General features: G+C 42.3%; 1 protein-coding gene and 2 long non-coding RNA genes across 3 annotated transcripts in view; 1 reads left to right on the forward strand and 2 right to left on the reverse strand.

Annotated features, from left to right (window-relative positions):
• LOC116370072 (NLR family CARD domain-containing protein 3-like) overlaps positions 1–27,973 on the forward strand; it is a 315,247-nt gene that overhangs the window by 103,353 nt on the left and 183,921 nt on the right. The window lies entirely within an intron of this gene.
• On the reverse strand, positions 3,442–4,832 carry LOC116370080 (uncharacterized). The gene is made up of 2 exons (XR_004208698.1): positions 4,162–4,832; positions 3,442–4,101 (listed from the first exon to the last, which is right to left on the reverse strand). It is a non-coding gene; the product is annotated as an uncharacterized LOC116370080 (long non-coding RNA).
• LOC116370082 (uncharacterized) lies at positions 25,167–26,114 on the reverse strand. Its single transcript, XR_004208702.1, has 2 exons — positions 26,020–26,114; positions 25,167–25,267 (listed from the first exon to the last, which is right to left on the reverse strand). It is a non-coding gene; the product is annotated as an uncharacterized LOC116370082 (long non-coding RNA).

Consider the following 27,973-nt stretch of genomic DNA (forward strand, 5'->3'; position numbering starts at 1 on the left):
AGAGGATATTCCTGCTACTGGTCTCTCAGCATGGGGTGAACCTTTCAGAGGATATTCCTCCTACTGGTCTCTCAGCATGGGGCGAACCTTTCAGAGGATATTCCTCCTACTGGTCTCTCAGCATGGGGTGAACCTTTCAGAGGATATTCCTCCTACTGGTCTCTCAGCATGAGGTGAACCTTTCAGAGGATATTCCTCCTACTGGTCACTCAGCATGGGGTGAACATTTCAGAGGATATTCCTACTACTGGTCTCTCAGCATGGGGTGAACCTTTCAGAGGATATTCCTCCTACTGGTCACTCAGCATGGGGTGAACCTTTCAGAGGATATTCCTCCTATTGGTCTCTCAACATGGGGTGAACCTTTCAGAGGATATTCCTCCTACTGGTCTCTCAGCATGGGGTGAACCTTTCAGAGGATATTCCTCCTACTGGTCTCTCAGCATGGGGTGAACCTTTCAGAGGATATTCCTCCTACTGGTCTCTCAGCATGGGGTGAACCTTTCAGAGGATATTCCTCCTACTGGTCTCTCAGCATGGGGTGAACCTTTCAGAGGATATTCCTCCTACTGGTCACTCAGCATGGGGTGAACCTTTCAGAGGATATTCCTCCTATTGGTCTCTCAGCATGGGGTGAACCTTTCAGAGGATATTCCTCCTACTGGTCTCTCAGCATGAGACCACCTCAAGTGGAGGTGGATAGTTTGAGTCTCATAGTTGATCGGTTTAAGGGAATATCCTGCAAAGGTAAATCTGGAAAAAAGTTGTGCTTTACAGATTAGGAAATGGTCTGGAGGGATCATGGCTTTGCCAGGGGGGTTGGAATGGTGTAAGGGTATCTTGGAGTGTTCCTAGGGGATGAGGGTTCATGGCTTTGCCAGGGGGGGTTGGAATGGTGTAAGGGTATCTTGGAGTGTTCCTAGGGGATGAGGGTTCATGGCTTCGCCAGGGGGGTCAGAATGGTGTAAGGGTATCTAGGAGTGTTCCTAGTGGATGAGGGGACAATGGAAAAAAAATGGAATAGTGTGGTTGATATGGTGGAAGGGAGGATGAGGAGATGGCATTGGCTGCTATCTCGTATGTCATATACTGGGCAGTCTATTATTGTTAATAATGTGGTTGCCTCTGCACTGCGACATCGTTTTTCATGTTTATAGCCACTATCTGGCCCTCCGACCAAGATACAGGCAACTACTGTAGATTTTTGGGGGATAAATATCAGTGGGTTCCACCAAGAGGAGGGCAAGGTCTTGTACATGTTGCTGATTTCCGGTTCCAGTTTGTTCCAGTTTATTTCTTTATCGACTGGAAAATGTGGTGTGGAGAGGGGTGGCAGGTCTGGTATTACAGCAGGTCGGGGGATTAGGTTTAAAGAAGGCTTTATTTTTGGTTGATAGTTTCCAGATTTCTAGGGATGGAGTACCTCCATTTTACAGAGGCCTTCTTAGGGTTTGGAGTATAATGAAGGTGTCCAGACACACTAAGGCTGAGTCAGTGCATTGGCTGCTGGAGGAACCTCTGGTGTTTGGGGCAAGACTGGACTGTACAACTGAAGCTGTTCCACATATCACCAAGATGCTGCTGAAGGGTAAAATCACCACCCTAAGGAAGGTAATGGACATGGCTGGGCCCACATTAATGGATGGAGGACGGGTGGCTGAACATTTTGGGGGGGAGGTCAGAAAGGACTGTAGGACAACTGCTGGAAAGTTGTAGGAAGGCTCTGTCAGCAGAAGAGTGGATTATGATCAAGAGTTACTACAAAAAGACAAGATGAAGACGCCCCATTTCCAACACTAAGGATTAGATCCAATATCCCAGAGTCAGACAGAAAGGCTTTATTAGTGGGTTTGAGAGGGTTGGAAGAGGTGGATTTGGATGAGGTGAATGGGGAGGAGTTATATAGGGGGTGTGTCAAGGTTTTATATAAAGATACATTGAAAAATAGAAAAGACTCTCATTGGAGGGTAAAACTGGGCCTTGATGACAAGGTAAAGCCAGCATGGAGACCACTGTACAGGGGACTGGTGATATGTAATGGAGGGTGTTGATGACAAGGTAAAGCCAGCATGGAGAACACTGTACAGGGGACTGGTGATATGTAATGGGGGGTGTTGATGGGGACTGGTGATATGTAATGGGGGGTGTTGATGGGGACAGGTGATATGTAATGGGGGGTGTTGATGGGGACTGGTGATATGTAATGGAGGGTGTTGATGACAAGGTAAAGCCAGCATGGAGAACACTGTACAGGGGACTGGTGATATGTAATGGAGGGTGTTGATGGGGACTGGTGATATGTAATGGGGGGTGTTGATGGGGACAGGTGATATGTAATGGGGGGTGTTGATGGGGACTGGTGATATGTAATGGGGGGTGTTGATGGGGACTGGTGATATGTAATGGAGGGTGTTGATGACAAGGTAAAGCCAGCATGGAGAACACTGTACAGGGGACTGGTGATATGTAATGGGGGGTGTTGATGGGGACTGGCGATATGTAATGGGGGGTGTTGATGGGGACTGGTGATATGTAATGGGGGGTGTTGATGGGGACTGGTGATATGTAATGGGGGGTGTTGATGGGGACTGGTGATATGTAATGGGGGGTGTTGATGACAAGGTAAAGCCAGCATGGAGAACACTGTACAAGTCACTGTTACTAAAGGGGACTGGTGATATAATGGGGGGTGAAACATCAAATCAAATCAAATTTTATTTGTCACATACACATGGTTAACAGATGTTAATGCGAGTGTAGCGAAATGCTTGTGCTTCTAGTTCTGACAATGCAGTAATAACCAACAAGTAATCTAGCTAACAATTCCAAAACTACTACCTTATAGACACAAGTGTAAGGGGATAAAGAATAGGTACATAAGATATATGAGTGAGTGATGGTACAGAGCGGCATAGGAAAGATACAGTAGATGGTATTGAGTGCAGTATATACATATGAGATGAGTATGTAAACAAAGTGGCATAGTTAAAGTGGCTAGTGATACATGTATTACATAAAGATGCAGTAGATGATATAGAGTACAGTATATACATATACATATGAGATTAATAATGTAGGGTATGTAATCATTATATTAGGTAGCATTGTTTAAAGTGGCTAGTGGTACATTTTTACATCATTTCCCATCAATTGATACATGGCATCATTGCAGTCAATGGTTTTGTCTCTGTCATTAACTCAGATGTTGGAGATGGATGTCCTTTTTGTAATATAAAAGAGAAACAATGTTTCACTGTTTCACAGAATGTTACTTTAACGTCAACTCATAACGTCACACTATAACTTCATCGGAGTCTTGTGGAAAGACTGCATGTTGTTTTGGGGGGATTGAGTGACGTCTTCATCAACATTTGCAGAATATTCCTGTAATATTTGCACCTCTTGTCAGACGCCAACAGTCTAGTCGGCTGCAGACATTCATAAGGAGTTCTAGTAGTTTATTTGCCATTTGCAGGTATTCAAAGTAATACATACATTGTAATTCCTTGTTGGAGCTCTCTCACATATAGGACAGTACATACCAGAGGAGGCTGCTGAGGGGAGGACGGCTCATAATAATGTCTGGAACAGAGTGAATGAAATGGAACACGTGGAAACCACGTGTTTGATACCATTCCACTTATTCCCCTCCAGCCATTACAAGCCTGTCCTCCCCAATTAAGGTCCCACCAACCTCCTGTGGTACAAACACAAACAGTAACATTTATCATAAAAATGCAAAGTTGTAAAAGATCAGAAAAGGAACCAAAAGGTTCAGTCATGTTCTAATAGTCTGATGGAAACAGTTTAGGTTGATGATTTAACAGGCAGATAGAACTGGGATAGAAGCTGTTCTAGAACCTGTGGTCCAGAAACTGATTTAACAGGCAGATAGAACTGGGATAGAAGCTGTTCTAGAACCTGTGGTCCAGAAACTAATTTAACAGGCAGATAGAACTGGGATAGAAGCTGTTCTAGAACCTGTGGTCCAGAAACTAATTTAACAGGCAGATAGAACTGGGATAGAAGCTGTTCTAGAACCTGTGGTCCAGAAACTAATTTAACAGGCAGATAGAACTGGGATAGAAGCTGTTCTAGAACCTGTGGTCCAGAAACTAATTTAACAGGCAGATAGAACTGGGATAGAAGCTGTTCTAGAACAGCAGCCAGATAGAACATGGATATTGTTATCGTCTTATAAACATGAAGGTCAACAATTATAGGAAGACGTGGATGTGTGTGTCCAGTGTGTGAGAGTGTGTCCAGAGTGTGTGTGTCAGTGTGTTTGTCCAGTGTGTGTGTCAGTGTGTGTGTTTGTGTCAGTGGTCAGTGTATGTGTTTGTACATGTGTGTGTGTCCAGTGTGTGTGACCAGTGTGTGTGTCCAGTTTGTGTGTGTGTGTGTGTGTGTGTGTGTTTGTGTCAGGTTATTATTTACAGGGACGCTGAGTCACCATCACCCCAAACCTTAAACCCTGGATAGAGGGGTTCAGTGAATGTGGTGTGGTATGTGTTCAGGTGGGTCAGTGTGTCAGAGGAGGCTCTATAGAAGGACAGAGTGCCGGCTGGCCAGTCCAGATACACTCCTACTCTGTGGGAGCTGGAGGGGTGGACGTCTATGGTAGTGGTAATATTTTTGTGACAGGCAGAGTAACTGTTGTCAGACCAGGTCAGACTCCAGGACTTGTCATTCCATCCAAGCCAACAATCCCTACCCATTCCTCTCCTGTTGATTCCTTTATATGTCACTCCTATAATAGCCCCTCCCCCACTCCACTCTACCTCCCAGTAACAGCGCCCAGTCAGACCCTCTCTACACAGCACCTGTCCACAGTCCTCAAATCTCTCTGGGTGATCAGGATACGGCTGCTTCTCTCTCCTCCATGTCACCTTTCTGTTCTCCTCAGACAGAGAGAGGAGTCTGTTTACTGTGTTTATGTCCAGTGTGAGATCACAGACATCTGATGGATGAAACCAGACACAATATTAGAAATCATCATCATTCACATTAGAATGTTAACTCACTTTTCACTAATTCATTTAATGTAGATGTTTCTAGGTATCAAAAGGAGAAGTTAAGGTAACTTGAGACTTGTTGAATGATCATATGTTATACTGTATGGTAATATAAAACACACTTATTCCCATTAATTACACACACACACACACACACACACACACACACACATTGTCAAAGCAACTCTTTGTAAACTTTGGTGTCCCTGATTTCTGCTTCTGTAGAACTACAGCTGATATTTAATATGACCAAGTCAGTAATGATGGTGGTCTTTGATTTTGACTTAACTTGAATTAAGACTCATTCTTAGTCATATTCTTCACAACAGTCAACACTCACATTTTCTAAGTCCAGGTTTCATTCTGTTCTCTCCACCATGTTCCACACTGTAGCGGTAAGCAGAAGAACAGACAGTCATTGCGGGATACACCTGAACACACACACACACACACACACACACACACACACACACACACACACACACACACACACACACACACACACACACACACACACACACACACACACACACACACACACATCATATAACTTTGTCCAAGTGGTGTTCAGAATGTTTGTCTTAACCAGCCTGATAAGTCCAACATGTCTGATATGAACATTGACATAAACCCTCTACATACTTGAGTTTCTCCAGTCTGCAGTGTGGATCCTCCAGTCCAGCAGAGAGCAGTCTGACTCCTGAGTCTCCTGGGTGATTGTAGCTCAGGTCCAGCTCTCTCAGGTGTGAGGGGTTTGACCTCAGAGCTGAGACCAGAGAAGTACAGCCTTCCTCTGTGACTAGACAGCCTGACAGCCTGCAAAGAGTCAAATCATATTAAAATCACACTGATATTCTTTGGTGGTGAAAATAGTGGCAGTATATATTTTCAAATTGTTCAGTTCCTACCAGGAAATAAAACTAAAACAACCTTCAAATGCATTCAACATGTTTGTAGAAAAACAAGCTTGATGTAATCACTGCAGACTATGGGACCAAATACTAAACGTATGAATACTTTAATACAATATAAGTTAATTTGTCCAAATAATTAAGACTTCTTCAAATGGGATACTTAAAGATACATAAAGTACTGATAATACTGTGCTTTCATTTCTAAGTAAAATATATATGTATGAATACTTTCAACATACAAACATGCTAACCTCTCACCATTACCAATAACAGAGGCTACAACAAAACATGCTAACCTCTCACCATTACCAATAACAGAGGCTACAACAAAACATGCTAACCTCTCACCATTAACAATAACAGAGACTACAACAAAACATGCTAACCTCTCACCATTAACAATAACAGAGGCTACAACAAAACATGCTAACCTCTCACCATTAACAATAACAGAGACTACAACAAAACATGCTAACCTCTCACCATTAACAATAACAGAGGCTACAACAAAAAATGCTAACCTCTCACCATTACCAATAACAGAGGCTACAACAAAACATGCTAACCTCTCACCATTACCAATAACAGAGGCTACAACAAAACATACTAACCTCTCACCATTACCAATAACAGAGGCTACAACAAAACATGCTAACCTCTCACCATTACCAATAACAGAGGCTACAACAAAACATGCTAACCTCTCACCATTAACAATAACAGAGACTACAACAAAACATGCTAACCTCTCACCATTACCAATAACAGAGGCTACAACAAAACATGCTAACCTCTCACCATTACCAATAACAGAGGCTACAACAAAACATGCTAACCTCTCACCATTACCAATAACAGAGGCTACAACAAAACATGCTAACCTCTCACCATTAACCTCAATTAAATACTAACCTCTCACCATTACCAATAACAGAGGCTACAACAAAACATACTAACCTCTCACCATTACCAATAACAGAGACTACAACAAAACATACTAACCTCTCACCATTATCCTCAAATAAAAGGTGACATTCTGTACTGTCTCCTAATATGAAACATTATATCTCAAATCCAAAATGCTGGAGCAAAGCACCACATTTAAAACTGTAAGCTTCACTGTCCAAACACATATGGTGTGGACTATGTGTGTCTGGTAAACACATGTGGATCTGGTGAACAGTTATCACTTGTTGACCAACTACAGGAATACTGACCTCAGAGTCTCCAGTTTACAGTGGGGATTCCCCAGTCCAGCAGAGAGCAGCTTCACTCCTGAATCCTTCAGGTCATTGTTACTCAGATCCAGCTCTCTCAGGTGTGAGGGGTTCGACCTCAGAGCTGAGACCAGAGAATCACAGCCTTCCTCTGTGACTAGACAGCGTGACAGCCTGCAAAGAGTCAAATCATATTAAAATCACACTGATATTCTTTGGTGGTGAAAATAGTGGCAGTATATTTTTTAAACATATTCAGATACATCAGTGTCCTATAATGTACACATTTTTGAGTAGACTGACCAGGCCAGTTTAAAAAGCAGTATCAGTCAGAAGACAGACAGTGAGGTATCAGATTTAGATTGTATTGAGTATACAGTCCACACCATATCTATTTAGACAGTGAGGTATCAGATTTAGATTGTATTGAGTATACAGTCCACACCATATCTATTTTGACAGTGAAGCTAACATTTTAAATGTGTCTCTGTACTCCAACATTTTGGATTTGAGGTCAAATGTTTCAAATGTTTCATATAATGTCATCTTTTATTTGAGGGTATTTTAATATTTTAATACAGTTTCTGTTTCACCATTTAGAAATGACATTAAAAAATTGCTATCTAACTGAGAGTCTCCTCATTGAAAACATCCGAAGTTCTTCAAAGGTAAATGATTTTATTTGAATTCCTTTCTTGTTTTTGTGAAAATGCTGCCTGCTGAATGCTAGGCTTAATGCTATGCTAGGCTATCAATACTCTTACACAAATGCTTGTGTAGCTATGGTTGAGAAGCATATTTTTTGAAAATCTGAGATGACAGTGTTGTTAACAAAAGGCTAAGCTTGTGAGCCAATATATTTATTTATTTCATTTCATTTGCGATTTTCATGAATAGTTAACGCTCGTCGCAACAGGTTAATGGTTACATACACATGGTTAGCAGATGTTATTGGTCACATACACAGGGTTAGCAGATGTTATAGGTCATATACACATGGTTAGCAGATGTTATTGGTCACATACACAGGGTTAGCAGATGTTATAGGTCATATACACAGGGTTAGCAGATGTTATTGGTCACATACACAGGGTTAGCAGATGTTATTGGGCACACACACATGGTTAGCAGATGTTATTGGGCACATACACAGGGTTAGCAGATGTTATTGGTCACATACACAGGGTTAGCAGATGTTATTGGTCACATACACATGGTTAGCAGATGTTATTGGTCACGTACACATGGTTAGCAGATGTTAATGCGAGTGTAGTGAAATGCTTGTGCTTCTAGTTCCGACAATGCAGTAATAACCAACAAGTAATCTAACCTAACAATTCCACAACTACTACCTTATAGACACAAGTGTAAAGGGATAAAGAATATGTACATAAAGATATATGAATGAGTGATGGTACAGAACGGCATAGGCAAGATGCAGTAGATGGTATAGAGTACCGTATATACATATGAGATGAGTATTGTAGGGTATGTAAACAAAGTGGCATAGTTTAAAGTGGCTAGTGATACATGTATTACATAAAGATGCAGTAGATGATATAGCGTACAGTACATACATATACATATGAGATGAATAATGAAGGGTATGTAAACATTATATTAAGTAGCATTGTTTAAAGTGGCTAGTGATATATTTTACATCAATTCCCATCAATTCCCATTATTAAAGTGGCTGGAGTTGAGTCAGTGTTGAGTCAATGTGTTGGCAGCAGCCACTCAATGTTACTGGTGGCTGTTTAACAGTCTGATGGCCTTGAGATAGAAGCTGTTTTTCAGTCTCTCGGTCCCAGCTTTGATGCACCTGTACTGACCTCGCCTTCTGGATGATAGCGGGGTGAACAGGCAGTGGCTCGGGTGGTTGTTGTCCTTTATGGCCTTCCTGTGACATCAGGTGGTGTCGGTGTCCTGGAGGGCAGGTAGTTTGCCCCCGGTGATGCATTGTGCAGACCTCACTACCCTCTGGAGAGCCTTACGGTTGTGGGCGGTGCAGTTGCCGTACCAGGTGGTGATACAGCCCGACAGGATGCTCTCAATTGTGCATCTGTAGAAGTTTGTGAGTGCTTTTGGTGACAAGCCAAATTTCTTCAGCCTCCTGAGGTTGAAGAGGCGCTGCTGCGTCTTCTTCACGACGCTGTCTGTGTGGGTGGACCAATTCAGTTTGTCCGTGATGTGTATGCCGAGGAACTTAAAACTTACTACCCTCTCCACTACTGTTCCATCGATGTGGATAGGGGGGTGTACCCTCTGCTGTTTCCTGAAGTCCACAATCATCTCCTTTGTTTTGTTGACGTTGAGTGTGAGGTTATTTTCCTGACACCACACTCCGAGGGCCCTCACCTCCTCCCTGTAGGCCGTCTCGTCATTGTTGGTAATCAAGCCTACCACTGTAGTGTCGTCCACAAACTTGATGATTGAGTTGGAGGCGTGCATGGCCACGCAGTCATAAGTGAACAGGGAGTACAGGAGAGGGCTCAGAACCCACCCTTGTGGGGCCCCAGTGTTGAGGATCAGCGGGGTGGAGATGTTGTTATCTACGCTCACCACCTGGGGGTGGCCTGTCAGGAAGTCCAGTACCCAGTTGCACAGGGCGGGGTCGAGACCCAGGGAACAGGGACCATGGTGGCCCTCTTGAAGCATGGGGGAACAGCAGACTGGGATAAGGGTTGATTGAATATGTCCGTAAACACACCAGCCAGCTGGTCTGCGCATGCTCTGAGGACGTGGCTAGGGATGCCGTCTGGTTCTGCAGCCTTGTGAGGGTTAACACGTTTAAATGTTTTCCTCACGTCGGCTGCAGTGAAGGAGAGTCCGCAGGTTTTGGTAGCGGGCCGTGTCAGTGGCACTGTATTGTCCTCAAAGCGGGCAAAAAAGTTATTTGGTCTGTCTGGGAGAAAGACATCCGGGTCCTTCTTTTTGTAATCCGTGATTGTCTGTAGACCCTGCCACATACCTCTTGTGTCTGAGCCGTTGAATTGTGACTCTACTTTGTCTCTATATTGACGCTTAGCTTGCGGAGGGAATAGCTACACTGTTTATATTCGGTCATGTTTCCGGTCATCTTGCCATGGTTAAAAGCAGTGGTTTGCGCTTTCAGTTTCACACGAATGCGGCCATCAATCCACGGTTTCTGGTTTGGGAATGTTTTAATCGTTGCTATGGGAACGACATCATCAATGCACTTTCAAATGAACTCGCTCACCGAATCAGCGTATTCGTCAATGTTGTTGTTGGACGCAATGCGGAACATATCCCAATCCACTTGATCGAAGCAGTCTTGAAGTGTGGAATCAGATTGGTTGGACCAGCGTTGAACAGACCTGAGCTCGGGAGCTTCCTGTTTGAGTTTCCGTCTGTAGGCAGGGAGCAACAAAATGGAGTCGCGGTCAGCTTTTCTGAAAGGAGGGTGGGGGAGGGCCTTATATGCGTCGCGGAAGTTAGAATAGCAATGATCCAAGGTTTTACCAGACCTTGTTGCGCAATTGATATGCTGATACAATTTAGGGAGCCTTGTTTTCAGATTAGCCTTGTTAAAATCCCCAGCTACAATGAATACAGCCTCAGGATATGTGGTTTCCAGTTTGTAAAGAGTCAAATAATGTTTGTTCAGGGCCATCGATGTGTCTGCTTGGGGGGAATATATACGGCTGTGATTATAATCGAAGAGAATTCCCTTGGTAAATAATGTGGACGACATTTGATTGTGAGGAATTCTAAGTCAGGTGAACAGAAGGACTTGAGTTCCTGTATGTTGTTTGGTTTATTCTCTTTATATATCTACATAGTCCCCCTTTTAAATATTTTAAAAGTATTCTGACTAATTCATTCATTTTAATTTATTATAGTGTATTAAAGTAGTCAAAAGTTTAGTATTTGGTCCCAAACGCTTTGGTTGCATTTGCAGTTTGTTTTGGTTGTGTTTTGGGTTGTGTTTTGGGTTGTGTTTTGGGTTATGTTTTGGCTGTGTTTTGGGTTGTGTTTTGGTTGTGTTTTGGGTTGTGTTTTGGTTGTGTTTTGGGTTGTGTTTTGGGTTGTGTTTTGGGTTATGTTTTGGCTGTGTTTTGGTTGTGTTTTGGTTGTGTTTTGGGTTGTGTTTTGGGTTGTGTTTTGGTTGTGTTTTGGCTGTGTTTTGGTTGTGTTTTGGTTGTGTTTTGGTTGTATTTTGGGTTGTGTTTTGGGTTGTGTTTTGGTTGTGTTTTGGCTGTGTTTTGGTTGTGTTTTGGTTGTGTTTTGGGTTGTGTTTTGGGTTGTGTTTTGGCTGTGTTTTGGGTTGTGTTTTGGGTTGTGTTTTGGTTGTGTTTTGGTTGTGTTTTGGGTTGTGTTTTGGTTGTGTTTTGGCTGTGTTTTGGCTGTGTTTTGGGTTGTGTTTTGGGCTGTGTTTTGGTTGTGTTTTGGCTGTGTTTTGGGTTGTGTTTTGGTTGTGTTTTGGCTGTGTTTTGGCTGTGTTTTGGGTTGTGTTTTGGGCTGTGTTTTGGTTGTGTTTTGGCTGTGTTTTGGGTTGTGTTTTGGTTGTGTTTTGGTTGTGTTTTGGTTGTGTTTTGGTTGTGTTTTGGTTGTGTTTTGTGTTGTGTTTTGGCCAAAAAGTAACTGAATGTTTTGGATTTGAGAAATTGTCTTTCTAAGTAAGAAGATAACATGTTTCAAACACAACTAAATTAACCATCCAGTGTGTGTCTGTTTGTGTGTGTTCAGAATGTGTGTGTGTGTAGAGTCTGTGTGTGTCCAGTTTGTGTGTGTCCAGTATGTGTGGGTGTGTCCATTGTTTGTGTGTGTCTGTCCAGTGTGTCCAGTGTGTTTGTCCTGTGTGTGTGTGTGTGTGTGTGTGTGTGTGTGTGTGTGTGTGTGTGTGTGTGTGTGTGTGTGTGTGTGTGTGTGTGTGTGTGTCCAGTGTGTGTGTTTGTGTCCAGTTTGCGTGTTTGTCCAGTGTGTGTGTGTTTCCAGTGTGTGTGTGTGTGTGTGTGTGTGTCCAGTGTGTGTGTTCAGTGTGTCCATTGTGTGTGTGACCTCAGAGTCTCCAGTTTACAGTGGGGATTCCCCAGTCCAGCAGAGAGCAGCTTCACTCCTGAATCCTTCAGGTCATTGTTACTCAGATCCAGCTCTCTCAGGTGTGAGGGGTTTGACTCCAGAGCTGAGACCAGAGAAGGACAGCCTTCCTCTGTGACTCCACAGCCTGACAGCCTGACAAAGAGATCATCATGACTTCACAAACACACTGTTAATTTAACACCAGTAGTGTAGAAGGACAATGGTAGATGCATTTGGTTGATTCTCTCAAACAACATAAAGATTAATCTTCTGTCTCCTAGAATTGTATGGTCATATTGTTATACTAATGTGGAAATCAATTAATTTATTCAATATGTTATTCAATATAATATTATATACATATTATAATTCATATTTTTCTCTAAACTGAATATTTCTTCCTGATGATTAGTTCTTATATGTCATTTTATTTACTCACAGAGCAGCTCTGGAGGCTTTGACCACTGGCAGCAGCCTCAGAAGTCCTTCCTCTGATCTGGAGTATTTCTTCAGGTCAAACACATCCAGCTCCTTTTCTGAAGTCAGCAACACAAAGACCAGAGCTGACCACTGTGCAGGTGACAGTTTGCCTCCAGAGAGACTTCCTGAGCTCAGGTATCTTTGGATCTCCTTCACTAGAGAATGGTCATTTAGTTCATTCAGACAGTGGAACAGATTGATGCTCCTCTCTGGAGAGGGATTCTCCCCGATCTTCTCCTTGATGTACTTGACTGTTTCTTCATGGCTCTGTGAGCTGCTTCTTGTCTTTGTCAGTAGACCTCGTAAGTGCTTCTGATTGGACTCCAGTGAGAGGCCCAGAAGGAAGCGGAGGAAAAGGTCCAGGTTTCCTGTCTCACTTTGTAAGGCTTTATCCACAGCACTCTTGTAGAAAGTACCTTCAGACTTGTCACTTGTTTGCAGTTTGTCCATTAGATTCTCATTGTTGTTGATGAATGAGAGGAACACATATACAGCAGCCAGAAACTCCTGAATGCTCAGATGAACAAAGCAGTACACCTTGTCCTGGTACAGCCCACATTCCTCTTTAAAGAGCTGTGTGCACAATCCTGAGTACACTGAGGCTTCATTGACATCAATGCCAGCCTCTTTCAGGTCTTCTTCATAGAAAATCAGATTGCCATTCACAAGCTGTTGAAAAGCCAGTTTTCCCAGAGACAGAATGCTCTCTTTATTCCAGTGTGGACCTGTCTCTTCTTTCCCAAGATACTTTTCATTCTTTTGTTTAGTATGAAACACCACAAGGTGTGTGTACATCTCAGTCAGATTCTTGGGCATCTCTTCTCTCTTATGTTTCAGCATGTGTTCAAGGACTGTTGCAGAAATCCAACAGAAGACTGGAACGTGGCACATGATGTGGAGGCTCCTTGATGTCTTTATGTGTGAGATGATTCTGCTGGCCATGTCCTCATCACTGAATCTGTTCCTGAAGTACTCTTCCTTCTGTGGGTCATTGAACCCTCGTACCTCTGTCACCTGGTCAACACACGCTGCAGGTATCTTATTGGCTGCTGCAGGTCGGGTAGTTATCCAGAGGAGAGCAGAGGGAAGCAGATTTCCCTTGATGAGATTTGTCAGCAGAACATCCACTGAGGTTGACTCTGTGACGTCACAACATATCTTGTTCTTCTGGAAGTCTAGGGGCAGTTGGCACTCATCCAGACCATCAAAGATGAACAGAACTTTGTACTTGTCGTAGTTGGAGATTCTTGATTCTTTGGTTTCCATTGAGAAGTGATTAAGAAGTTCAATGAAAGTGTGTTTGTCCTCTTTCATCAAATTCAGCTCCCTAAAAGGGAATGAAAATACAAATTGGACATCCTGATTTGCTTTTCCTTCAGCCCAGTCCAGAATGAACTTCTGCACAGAGACTGTTTTTCCAATGCCAGCGACTCCCTTTGTCAGCACAGTTCTGATAGGTTTGTCTTGTCCAGTTAAGGGTTTGAAGATGTCGTTACATTTGATTGCAGTCTCTGGTCTTGCTTGTTTCCTGGTTGTTGTCTCAATCTGTCTCAGCTCATGTTCATTATTGACCTCTCCTGTTCCACCCTCTGTGATGTAGAGCTCTGTGTAGATCTTATTGAGAAGTGTTGGGTTTCCTTGTTTAGCGATCCCCTCAAATACACATTGAAACTTCTTCTTTAGATTAGATTTGAGTTCACGTTGGCAAATCACAGCGAGATCATCTGAATGAAGAAATACAACAGAGGATATTAATATTACGTCTGTTTTAATACCTACAGTATTGAAGGACTGTTATAAAGTTTTACATTATAATAATTTATTCTCTTAACTGACTGTATAAATGTGTAAATGTTTTCCTAATGCATTACAGACTGGTGTGACTGATTATATTATTATTGGTATTATTGATGGTATTATTAATGTTCTCTCTCTCTCTCTAAATTAATCACCACAACACATCCCTGCTGCTACTTGATGAGGTCACTAGGTGTTGTTTTAAGGCTGCTACAATATCATTGAGTTACACAGCTACTTTAGCTGTACTTTAGCTACAGCTTTTAAATGTTATAAAACACCATTCAACATGAGGCAGACAGATCTTACTTTTCTCCAGTGTGTCAGCAAGCTCCTTCTGGTTCATTTTCCTCAGGATGTGCAGTGTGATCTTCAGAGCCCCCTCTCTGGCACTGCTCTCCTGCTTCTTATCTTCAGCATCCACCACTTCCTGCTTCTGACTCTCAAAGCCTTCTGGGAGTTCTGGATGAAGAATCCTCTTGAACATCTTCAGCTCGTTCCTCACAAATGTCATAATATTCTCCTCAAGCAACTGAAATAATCAAGTAAATAAATTAAGCAAGAGACTAAATGCTTTGTCATTAACACGTTAATGAATGATTGACAGATCAACTTTTCTTGAGGTAAACAAAAACAAATGTACATAACAGGACCACATACACTGAATATGGAGTCCAGGTCTGTTTGATGACTCTGGGAAGACTGACCACTGAGAATCTCTGACTCTGATCGCCCCTGTTGGTTTCTGTGGACAAAACATGAGATTATATCTCCTCATCCAGGGAGTGAGTACAGACAGACAGACAGACAGACAGACAGACAGACAGACAGGCAGGCAGGCAGACAGGCAGGCAGGCAGGCAGGCAGGCAGGCAGACAGGCAGGCAGGCAGGCAGGCAGGCAGGCAGGCAGGCAGGCAGGCAGGCAGGCAGGCAGGCAGGCAGAGAAAGTTGTGTTTGTTTAATATTGTTTAGGACTATGAAAATGGACATCTCATCTTCTCTGAGCTCAGATGGGGAAACATAGGATGAGTTTCATTCCAAAACCCAATAAATAAAAACCCAATAAATATAAATCACTTTTCAGAATTGTTTAAAATCTATCACTTGATGGTTTAATTTCAGAGAAACAAATAATATCACTCTCAGAGTAATCAGTAGTACTGCTAGGTTTTACACAGTAATAATATATATCTGCTAGGTTTTACACAGTAATAATATATATCTGCTAGGTTTTACACAGTAATAATATATATCTGCTAGGTTTTACACAGTAATAATATATATCTGCCCCACTCTCAGAGAAATCAGTAGTACTGCTAGGTTTTACACAGTAATAATATATATCTGCCTCACTCTCAGAGAAATCAGTAGTACTGCTAGGTTTTACACAGTAATAATATATATCTGCCTCACTCTCAGAGGAATCAGTAGTACTGCTAGGTTTTACACAGTAATAATATATATCTGCCTCACTCTCAGAGGAATCAGTAGTACTGCTAGGTTTTACACAGTAATAATATATATCTGCCTCACTCTCAGAGGAATCAGTAGTACTGCTAGGTTTTACACAGTAATAATATATATCTGCCTCACTCTCAGAGGAATCAGTAGTACTGCTAGGTTTTACACAGTAATAATATATATCTGCCTCACTCTCAGAGAAATCAGTAGTACTGCTAGGTTTTAAAACCATTATTAAATACAGTAATATAAGATCTGTATTTAAACATTTAGTTTTGAAATCATCATGTGTTTTTATCCAGGGCCTGGGGTAGAGGTACCAGGTAGTTGAGGTAATAATGAGACTATAAGGAGTACCAGTACTGAGTCAATGTCATGTCTTGTCATATTATGTCTTGTTCCTGTTCTTTCTCTTCACTCTGTCTCCCTCTGCTGGTCGTATTAGGCTACCTTCTCTTTCTCTCCTCCTCCAGCTGTTCCTCATCTCCTCTAACTACCTCGTTCACCCTTTTCCCACCTGTTCCCTTTTTCCCTCTGATTAGGTCTCTATTTCTCTCTCTGTTCCTGCTTCTTTCCTTGTCAGATTCTCGTTTGAGTTTCTCATGCCAGAATCAAACTATCGTCTTGTTTGCTTCACCCTTGTCCCATCCTGTTGGAATCTGCCTGTTCTTCTGATGCTACGTGTGATCAGGTACCTCTGTCCGCTACGACCCCCGCCTACCCAGAGAGACCAGCAGTCTGTCGCCGCAACCCAGCTATTCTCCTCTGCTGCTAAGAAGGGGACTCTTTAGTAAATATCAGAAGGACTTTCTGTTTCATTTGTCGCCCTCTCTGAGGGTTGTCTATTTTGCCATTTTCTACATTAAAGGACTCTGTTTTTGTTAAATCGCTTTTGGGTCCTCACTCAAGTGCACAACAGAAGAATCTGACCAAGAATGGACCCAGCGATTTCGGATCCTTTCCACTCAGCCGTCGAGATCCAGGGAGCGATGCTAGGCAGACACGAGCAGGAATTGTCTGTTGCTCGACATGCCGTTGAGACCCTGACCGCCCAAGTCTCCGACCTCACAAGACAGGTTCACCATCTCCGCCTCGATCCACCGGCCACTTCCAGGGCTTCCGAATCTCCGGAGCCCAGAATCAATAACCCGCCGTGTTACTCTGGGGAGGCCACTGAATGCCGCTCGTTCCTCACCCAGTGTGATATTGTGTTTTCTCTCCAGCCCAACACTTACTCCAGGAGCACAGCTCGTATCGCCTACGTCATATCTCTCCTTACTGGACGGGCTCGTGAGTGGGGCACGGCTATCTGGGAGGTGAGGGCTGAGTGTACTAACCAGTATCAGGACTTTAAGGAGGAGATGATACGGGTTTTTGATCGTTCTGTTTTTGGGGAGGAAGCTTCCAGGGTCCTGGCTTCCCTATGTCAAGGTAATCGATCCATAACAGATTACTCTATTGAGTTTCGCACTCTTGCTGCCTCCAGTGACTGGAACGAGCCAGCTTTGCTCGCTCGTTTTCTGGAGGGTCTCCGCGCTGAGGTAAAGGATGAGATTCTCTCCCGGGAGGTTCCCTCCAGCGTGGATTCCTTGATTGAACTCGCTATTCGCATAGAGCGACGGGTTGATCTTCGTCACCGAGCTCGGGGAAAGGAGCTCGCGTTCTCCGTTGCCCCCCTCTCCGCATCACTACCATCTTCCTCCGCCGGCTCGGGTGCTGAGCCTATGCAGCTGGGGGGTATCCGCATCTCGACTAAGGAGAGAGAACGGAGAATCACCAACCGCCTCTGTCTCTATTGCGGTTCCGCTGGTCATTTTGTCACTTCATGTCCAGTAAAAGCCAGAGCTCATCAGTAAGAGGAGGGCTACTGGTGAGCGCTACTACTCTGGTCTCTCCTTCAAGATCCTGCACTACCTTGTCGGCCCATCTACGCTGGACCGGTTCGTCAGCTTCCTGCAGCGCCTTGATAGACTCTGGGGCGGAGGGCTGCTTTATGGACGAGACCTGGGCTCGGGAACATGACATTCCTCTCAGACAGTTAAAGGAGCCCACGGCCTTGTTCGCTCTGGATGGGAGTCCTCTCCCCGGGATTCAGCGTGAAACGCTACCTTTAACCCTCACTGTCTCTGGTAATCATAGCGAAACCATTTCTTTTTTAATTTTTCGTTCACCTTTTACACCTGTTGTTTTGGGTCATCCCTGGCTAGTTTGTCATAATCCTTCTATTAATTGGTCTAGTAATTCTATCCTCTCCTGGAACGTCTCTTGTCATGTGAAATGTTTAATGTCTGCTATCCCTCCTGTTTCCTCTGTCTCTTCTTCACAGGAGGAGCCTGGTTATTTGACGAGGGTGCCGGAGGAATATCACGATCTGCGCACGGTGTTCAGTCGGTCCAGGGCCACCTCTCTTCCTCCGCACCGGTCGTATGATTGTAGTATTGATCTCCTTCCAGGAACCACCCCCCCCCCCGGGGTAGACTATACTCTCTGTCGGCTCCCGAACGTAAGGCTCTCGAAGATTATTTGTCTGTAGCTCTCGACGCCGGTACCATAGTCCCCTCCTCCTCTCCCGCCGGAGCGGGGTTTTTTTTTGTTAAGAAGAAGGACGGGTCCCTGCGCCCCTGCATAGATTATCAAGGGCTGAATGACATAACAGTTAAGAATCGTTATCCGCTTCCTCTTATGTCTTCAGCCTTCGAGATCCTGCAGGGAGCCAGGTTTTTCACTAAGTTGGACCTTCGTAACGCTTACCATCTCGTGCGCGTCAGGGAGGGGGACGAGTGGAAAACGGCGTTTAACACTCCGTTAGGGCACTTTGAATACCGGGTTCTTCCTTTCGGCCTCGCAAACGCTCCAGCTGTCTTTCAGGCATTAGTTAATGACGTCCTGAGAGACATGCTGAACATCTTTGTTTTCGTCTACCTTGACGATATCCTGATTTTTTTCACCGTCACTCCAGATTCATGTTCAGCACGTTCGACGTGTCCTCCAGCGCCTTTTAGAGAATTGTCTTTATGTGAAGGCTGAGAAGTGCACTTTTCATGCCTCCTCCGTCACATTTCTCGGTTCTGTTATTTCCGCTGAAGGCATTAAGATGGATCCCGCTAAGGTCCAAGCTGTCATTGATTGGCCCGTTCCTAAGTCACGCGTCGAGCTGCAGCGCTTTCTCGGCTTCGCGAATTTCTATCGTCGTTTCATCCGTAATTTCGGTCAGGTGGCAGCTCCCCTCACAGCCCTTACTTCTGTCAAGACGTGCTTTAAGTGGTCCGATTCCGCCCAGGGAGCTTTTGATCTTCTCAAGAATCGCTTTACATCCGCACCTATCCTTGTTACACCTGACGTCTCTAGACAGTTCGTTGTCGAGGTTGACGCGTCAGAGGTGGGCGTGGGAGCCATTCTTTCTCAGCGCTCCCTCTCTGACGACAAGGTCCACCCTTGCGCGTATTTTTCTCATCGCCTGTCGCCGTCGGAACGTAACTATGATGTGGGAAACCGCGAACTGCTCGCCATCCGCTTAGCCCTAGGCGAATGGCGACAGTGGTTGGAGGGGGCGACCGTTCCTTTTGTCGTTTGGACTGACCATAGGAACCTTGAGTACATCCGTTCTGCCAAACGACTTAATGCGCGTCAGGCTCGTTGGGTGCTGTTTTTCGCTCGTTTCGAGTTCGTAATTTCTTATCGTCCGGGCTCTAAGAACACCAAGCCTGATGCTTTATCTCGTCTCTTCAGTTCTTCAGTAGTCTGTCTCCTGTGTTAAGCCCGTTCTTCGCGCCCCCGCTCGTCTCCCCCCCCCCCCCCCCCCCCCCCATCCTTGTCGAGGGCGCACCTATCTACAGGGTCCGTAAGATTTTGGACATGCGTCCTCGGGGCCGTGGTCATCAGTACCTAGTAGATTGGGAGGGGTACGGTCCTGAGGAAAGGAGTTGGGTTCCCTCTCGGGACGTGCTGGACCGTTCGCTGATCGATGATTTCCTCCGTTGCCGCCAGGTTTCCTCCTCGAGTGCGCCAGGAGGCGCTCGGTGAGTGGGGGGGGTACTGTCATGTCTTGTCATATTATGTCTTGTTCCTGTTCTTTCTCTTCACTCTGTCTCCCTCTGCTGGTCGTATTAGGCTACCTTCTCTTTCTCTCCTCCTCCAGCTGTTCCTCATCTCCTCTAACTACCTCGTTCACCCTTTTCCCACCTGTTCCCTTTTGCCCTCTGATTAGGTCTCTATTTCTCTCTCTGTTCCTGCTTCTTTCCTTGTCAGATTCTCGTTTGAGTTTCTCATGCCAGAATCAAACTATCGTCTTGTTTGCTTCACCCTTGTCCCATCCTGTTGGAATCTGCCTGTTCTTCTGATGCTACGTGTGATCAGGTACCTCTGTCCGCTACGACCCGCGCCTACCCAGAGAGACCAGCAGTCTGTCGCCGCAACCCAGCTATTCTCCTCTGCTGCTAAGAAGGGGACTCTTTAGTAAATATCAGAAGGACTTTCTGTTTCATTTGTCGCCCTCTCTGAGGGTTGTCTATTTTGCCATTTTCTACATTAAAGGACTCTGTTTTTGTTAAATCGCTTTTGGGTCCTCACTCAAGTGCACAACAGTCAATGTGCAGGGTACCAGGTAGTTGAGGTAATAATGAGACTATAAGGAGTACCAGTACTGAGTCAATGTGCAGGGTACCAGGTAGTTGAGGTAATAATGAGACTATAAGGAGAACCAGTACTGAGTCAATGTGCAGGGTACCAGGTAGTTGAGGTAATAATGAGACTATAAGGAGTACCAGTACTGAGTCAATGTGCAGGGTACCAGGTAGTTGAGGTAATAATGAGACTATAAGGAGTACCAGTACTGAGTCAATGTGCAGGGTACCAGGTAGTTGAGGTAATAATGAGGCTATAAGGAGTACCAGTACTGAGTCAATGTGCAGGGTACCAGGTAGTTGAGGTAATAATGAGGCTATAAGGAGTACCAGTACTGAGTCAATGTGCAGGGTACCAGGTAGTTGAGGTACTTGTGGTAATACTTGTGGTTTATTCTCCCAAACAACATATAGATTCATCTTCCGTCTCCTAGAATTGTATGGTCATTTTGTTAAACTAATGTGAACATCAATGCATTTATTCAATATAATATTACACTGCTCAAAAAAATAAAGGGAACACTTTTAAACAACACAATGTAACTCCAAGTCAATCACACTTCTGTGAAATCAAACTGTCCACTTAGGAAGCAACACTGATTGACAATAAATTTCACATGCTGTTGTGCAAATGGAATAGACAACAGGTGGAAATTATAGGCAATTAGCAAGACACCCCCAATAAAGGACTGGTTCTGCAGGTGGTGACCACAGACCACTTCTCAGTTCCTATGCTTCCTGGCTGATGTTTTGGTCACTTTTGAATGCTGGCGGTGCTTTCACTCTAGTGGTAGCATGAGACGGAGTCTACAACCCACACAAGTGGCTCAGGTAGTGCAACTCATCCAGGATGGGACATCAATGCGAGCTGTGGCAAGAAGGTTTGCTGTGTCTGTCAGCGTAGTGTCCAGAGCATGGAGGCGCTACCAGGAGACAGGCCAGTACATCAGGAGATGTAGAGGAGGCCGTAGGAGGGCAACAACCCAGCAGCAGGACCGCTACATCCGCCTTTGTGCAAGGAGGAGCAGGAGGAGCACTTCCAAAGCCCTGCAAAATGACCTCCTGCAGGCCACAAATGTGCATGTGTCTGCTCAAACGGTCAGAAACAGACTCCATGAGGGTGGTATGAGGGCCCAACGTCCACAGGTGGGGGTTGTGCTTACAGCCCAACACCGTGCAGGACGTTTGGATTTGCCAGAGAACACCAAGATTGGCAAATTCGCCACTGGTGCCCTGTTCTCTTCACAGATGAAAGCAGGTTCACACTGAGCATGTGACAGACGTGACAGAGTCTGGAGATGCCGTGGAGAACGTTCTGCTGCCGGCAACATCCTCCAGCATGACCGGTTTGGCGGTGTGTCAGTCATGGTGTTGGGTAGCATTTCTTTGGGGGGCCGCATAGCCCTCCATGTGCTCGCCAGAGGTAGCCTGACTGCCATTAGGTACCGAGATGAGATTCTCAGACCCCTTGTGAGACCATATGCTGGTGCGGTTCGCCCTGGGTTCCTCCTAATGCAACACAATGCTAGACCTCATGTGGCTGGAGTGTGTCAGCAGTTCCTGCAAGACGAAGGCATTGATGCTATGGACTGGCCCGCCCGTTCCCCAGACCTGAATCCAATTGAGCACATCTGGGACATCATGTCTCGCTCCATCCACCAACACCACGTTGCACCACAGACTGTCCAGGAGTTGGCGGATGCTTTAGTTCAGGTCTGGGAGGAGATCCCTCAGGAGACCATCCGCCACCTCATCAGGAGCATGCCCAGGCGTTGTAGGGAAGTCATACAGGCACGTGGAGGCCACACACACTACTGAGCCTCATTTTGACTTGTTTTAAGGACATTACATCAAAGTTGGATCAGCCTGTAGTGTGGTTTTCCACTTTAATTTTGAGTGTGACTCCAAATCCAGACCTCCATGAGTTGATCAATTTGATTTCCATTGATAATTTTTTGTGTGATTTTGTTGTCAGCACATTCAACTATGTAAAGAAAAAAGTATTTAATAAGAATATTTCATTCATTCAGATCTAGGATGTGTTATTTTAGTGTTCCCTTTATTTTTTTGAGCAATGTATATACATGTACGTAGGGGTAAACGTGACTAGGCAATAAGGATAGAGATTACATCTCCTCATCCAGGGACTGTACACACACACACACACACACACACACACACACACACACAAATACACACACACACACACACACACACACACACACACACACACACACACACACACACACACACACACACACACACACACACACACACACACACACACACACACACACACACACACACACACAGGGAGGGAATGGTGTGTTTGTTCAATATTGTTTTAGGACTAGAAAAATGGACAAAAGGATGAGCCTATGGATTATGAAAACAACAAATAGAAATGGGAAAATGGGAGAGGAGAAATGACTAGAGACAGTGTTGTTTAACTCACTGACCCATGAGTTCTTCTTACCTTTGTTCAGTAGAAAAGTCTCCCTCTCTAAAGTTTATAGGTTGACCCATAGACTGGTTACTCTTCATGGACACACAGCTGGGAACAGGGGAGGCTGGTCTCTCCTGCTTGATTGGTCTTCAACACAACAGAGACAAACATTACATCTATTTAGCACTTTTCAGAAATGTCCTTAAATTTGCTGTAAGCAACAACAAAAAATTGCTGAAAGAGACTGTTGTGTTTTTCCACTATATAATCATGACATGGTGTTGTTCAATGACAGACATGTATTTGTTTAAAATCTATCACTTGATGGTTTCATTTCAGAGAGACAAATAGATGGTATGGGTATTTGCTAATTGCTATATATCTGCCTCACTCTCAGAGGAATCAGTAGTACTGCTAGGTTTTATACAGTAATACACTATATCTGCCTCACTCTCAGAGGAATCAGTAGTACTGCTAGGTTTTATACAGTAATAATATATATCTGTCTCACTCTCAGAGAAATCAGTAGTACTGCTAGGTTTTATACAGTAATAATATATATCTGTCTCACCCTCAGAGAAATCAGTAGTACTGCTAGGTTTTATACAGTAATAATATATATCTGTCTCACTCTCAGAGAAATCAGTAGTACTGCTAGGTTTTACACAGTCAAATCTGACCGACGGCTCATGTCACAAAATTTGAAACGGTGTATTTCACATAAGATAAAAGTAGAGACTCAGAGCTAAAGAATGATATATCAGACACTACAGTTGAGGAACAATGGGAAAGTAATTCTGCTTTGAACGATGATAAACTTGTAACCTCACTTTTGACAAAATGACCTTTGAATGTTTTGGTTCCTACTGGAGAGCTCTTTTTTGTCTACAGGGCTGTTATTTTGGCAGGTAACGTCACCCATCTAATTAAATAGTAAATTTTTTTAAATAATGATCTAATTGTATGGTGTTTTTGGTTGATGTTAGTTTCATTGTGTGTTATGCTATAAATTGTTATTTTATGGTCGTAAGTGGTAAAATGAACCACAAAATGTTATATCTTGCAATTCTTAGTAATTTAGTAAGCAATAACACATTATTCAGTACTACAGCAGTTGCTACATAATTCCAATAGATGGCAGCATAAGACCACAAATGACATTTCAGAAGATTAGTTTAGTTTTCTCCCTGGATACACCCCCACTCCCCTCACAGGAAAACTCCTGTGTGCTTCTTCCTGTCCCTTTCCACACTGCTAACACAAGAGGAAGGACTGAAATGCATTTAACAGATTACTGTGAAGTAAAGTAATAGAGTAGAGTAAGTAGAATAATATAATAATATAATGATGATTCATGTTTATTATTTCCTGGTTTTATGATCATGTTTTGAAATTATACTTCATTAATATAACAATTACCAATAATTTAATATTATTAATATAATGATTATCAATAATTTAATATTATTAATATAACGATTATCAATAATTTAATATTATTAATATAACGATTATCAATAATTTAATATTATTAATATAACGATGATCAATAAACCTGAACATTAATTCAGTTACCTCTGGTTGAGAAAAACTTATTTTCATAGTACATTCATTGTAAAATTAATCGACCAGCATCAAGCTGCTCTGCCTTCTCGAGCAAGTAGTCAACTCATCCCCACTAAAAAGCTTGTGTTGTCACCCTGCCTTCTCAAGGGGCCTGTTGAGGTTAATTTGCTAACAGCGAGGTTTGCATGATGTAATTTATTGGCGGGCTGGAAGTCGCATTCTTGTCTTTTCTATTCCGAGGTTGTTTACTCTCAATATCAGATATTAAGATTATTTTTTATAATGCATTTATACTGAGGTTGAGGTTCTGACTAGTGATTATTTACCCGGTGTTCAATACCTGCTATTGTCACTATTCTTTGCTCTCCCAAAAGCAACACAGCCCTAATACAAGATATATATAGCTAACTAAAGTAATGAGTGACCATTTTAGAAAATCATGGGACATATAGTCTGTGGTTGTATGCTATTTTATGTCAATTATATTGCTGCTTGTAGCCTATAACTGATGCTTCATGGTCCATCATATTGCTGCGTGTAGTCTATAACTGATGCTTCATGGTCCATCATATTGCTGCTTGTAGTCTATAACTGATGCTTCATGGTCCATCATATTGCTGCTTGTAGTCTATAACTGATGCTTCATGGTCCATCATATTGCTGCTTGTAGCCTATAACTGATGCTTCGTGGTCATGTGCTGCCATCTATTGAAAATATTTAGCAATTAAAAGTTATTAATTCACCTACAGACGTTGGTGAGGCAGTTGAGAAATAAAGTGTATTTTTCTTGTTCATTCCTTAGATCGGTCTCAAACCTGCCCCATCTATCACACGCCAATTCAAACTGGTCCAAACCACATTTGAAAAAATAAAACTAATGTGTCTTGTTGTTCAATAATAAATATAATAAAATAACAAAACAAAATAATCTAAATGCTATTTAGTACAATAATGGTATTTACTAACATAATATTATTTCCTAAATAGGCAAAAAAAACAAGGCTAAGATAGGTAAAACGTAGCTAATCAATGAGCTGGACAAAATGCTGAGACAGGTTTTGATTAACAAAATAATCAGTGCTATTTAGTACTATAATGGTATTTACTAACATAATATTATTACCAAAATCGTTTCTAAAAGTGTTCTAGGCTACCTTACCCTAAAAATTTAAATACCCATCTAAAATCTATTAACTGATAATAATAGTAATTTAATAAAGATATACCCATCTAAAATCTATTAACTGGTAATAATAGTAATTTAATAAAGATATACCCATCTAAAATCTATTAACTGATAATAATAGTAATAATAATTTAAGATATACCCATCTAAAATCTATTAGTTAAAAATCTGAGAACAGTAATTTTGAAGGTACCCATGAGCAACCATTTCACAAATGTGATGCATTTGGAAATAAACTCTTAATTATTATTTCAAAAATTGTCATCTCACCTCTTAGCTTTGGTGTCATGTTCCCCAGAGAGACACATTTTAGAGGCAGGGGCCCCCTCCTCTCTCTCCCCAGAGAGACTCATTTTAGAGGCAGGGGCCCCCTCCTCTCTCTCCCCAGAGAGACGCCTTTTAAAGGCAGGTCCCTCCTCTCTCTTCCCAGAGCGACTCATTCTAGAGCACTGACTCCTAAACAGAGATCCAACATGTTGGTTGTGGTTAACACAGTGACAACTAAACATAGATCCAACATGTTGGTTGTGTTTAACACAGTGACAACTAAACAGAGATCCAACATGTTGGTTGTGTTTAACACAGTGACAACTAAACAGAGATCCAACATGTTGGTTGTGGTTAACACAGTGACAACTAAACAGAGATCCAACATGTTGGTTGTGGTTAACACAGTGACAACTAATTATTGTTCTCATTTATTCATTTTCTCTTGAGAAATAAAACATTTACTAACAGACATAGAAACAGTCAGGTGATTTAATGCATCACATGAAAACGTAGTTGTGATATTTCATCTCCATGGTAACTGTCAATAATAATAATAAGTCACTGTTTGTTAAGGTAGTTATAGACAGTACAGCAACACAAGGCCTTGTCTCACACTTATTTTTATTCACCAAAAGTGGCTATTTATTGTCTTTCAGTCTGTTCTTTCTTTTCTAAATGTATCTGAGAATGTAGACAGAAGGGCTAAAACGGACATGATTGATCTGAGGGGAAATCTTTGATCTATTCAGAAACTTTTTTTTGCATCAAGTGATATGTATAGTAGTGGGTTGTTAGTGATATGTTATATTATGTAAAGTAGACTAGGTTATAATGTATAGTAGTGGGTTGTTAGTGATATGTAGATGTTATATTATGTAAAGTAGACTAGGTTATAATGTATAGTAGTGGGTTGTTAGTGATATGTAGATGTTACATTATGTAAAGTAGACTAGGTTATAATGTATAGTAGTGGGTTGTTAGTGATATGTAGATGTTATATTATGTAAAGTAGACTAGGTTATAATGTATAGTAGTGGGTTGTTAGTGATATGTAGATGTTATATTATGTAAAGTAGACTAGGTTATAATGTATAGTAGTGGTTTGTTAGTGATATGTTATATTATGTAAAGTAGACTAGGTTATAATGTATAGTAGTGGGTTGTTAGTGATATGTTATATTATGTAAAGTAGACTAGGTTATAATGTATAGTAGTGGGTTGTTAGTGATATGTTATATTATGTAAAGTAGACTAGGTTATAATGTATAGTAGTGGGTTGTTAGTGATATGTTATATTATGTAAAGTAGACGAGGTTATAATGTATAGTAGTGGGTTGTTAGTGATATGTTATATTATGTAAAGTAGACTAGGTTATAATGTATAATAGTGGGTTGTTGGTGATATGTTATATTATGTAAAGTAGACTAGGTTATAATGTATAGTAGTGGGTTGTTAGTGATATGTTATATTATGTAAAGTAGGCTAGGTTATAATGTATAGTAGTGGTTTGGTAGTTATATGTTATATTATGTAAAGTAGACTAGGTTATAATGTATAGTAGTGGGTTGTTAGTGATATGTTATATTATGTAAAGTAGACTAGGTTATAATGTATAGTAGTGGGTTGTTAGTGATATGTTATATTATGTAAAGTAGACTAGGTTATAATGTATAGTAGTGGGTTGTTAGTGATATGTAGATGTTATATTATGTAAAGTAGACTAGGTTATAATGTATAGTAGTGGGTTGTTAGTGATATGTTATATTATGTAAAGTAGACTAGGTTATAATGTATAGTAGTGGGTTGTTAGTGATATGTTATATTATGTAAAGTAGACTAGGTTATAATGTATAGTAGTGGGTTGTTAGTGATATGTTATATTATGTAAAGTAGACTAGGTTATAATGTATAATAGTGGGTTGTTAGTGATATGTTATATTATGTAAAGTAGAC

This window comes from Oncorhynchus kisutch, unplaced genomic scaffold, assembly GCF_002021735.2.
Source record: "Oncorhynchus kisutch isolate 150728-3 unplaced genomic scaffold, Okis_V2 scaffold2442, whole genome shotgun sequence".
Lineage (NCBI taxonomy): Eukaryota > Metazoa > Chordata > Actinopteri > Salmoniformes > Salmonidae > Oncorhynchus > Oncorhynchus kisutch.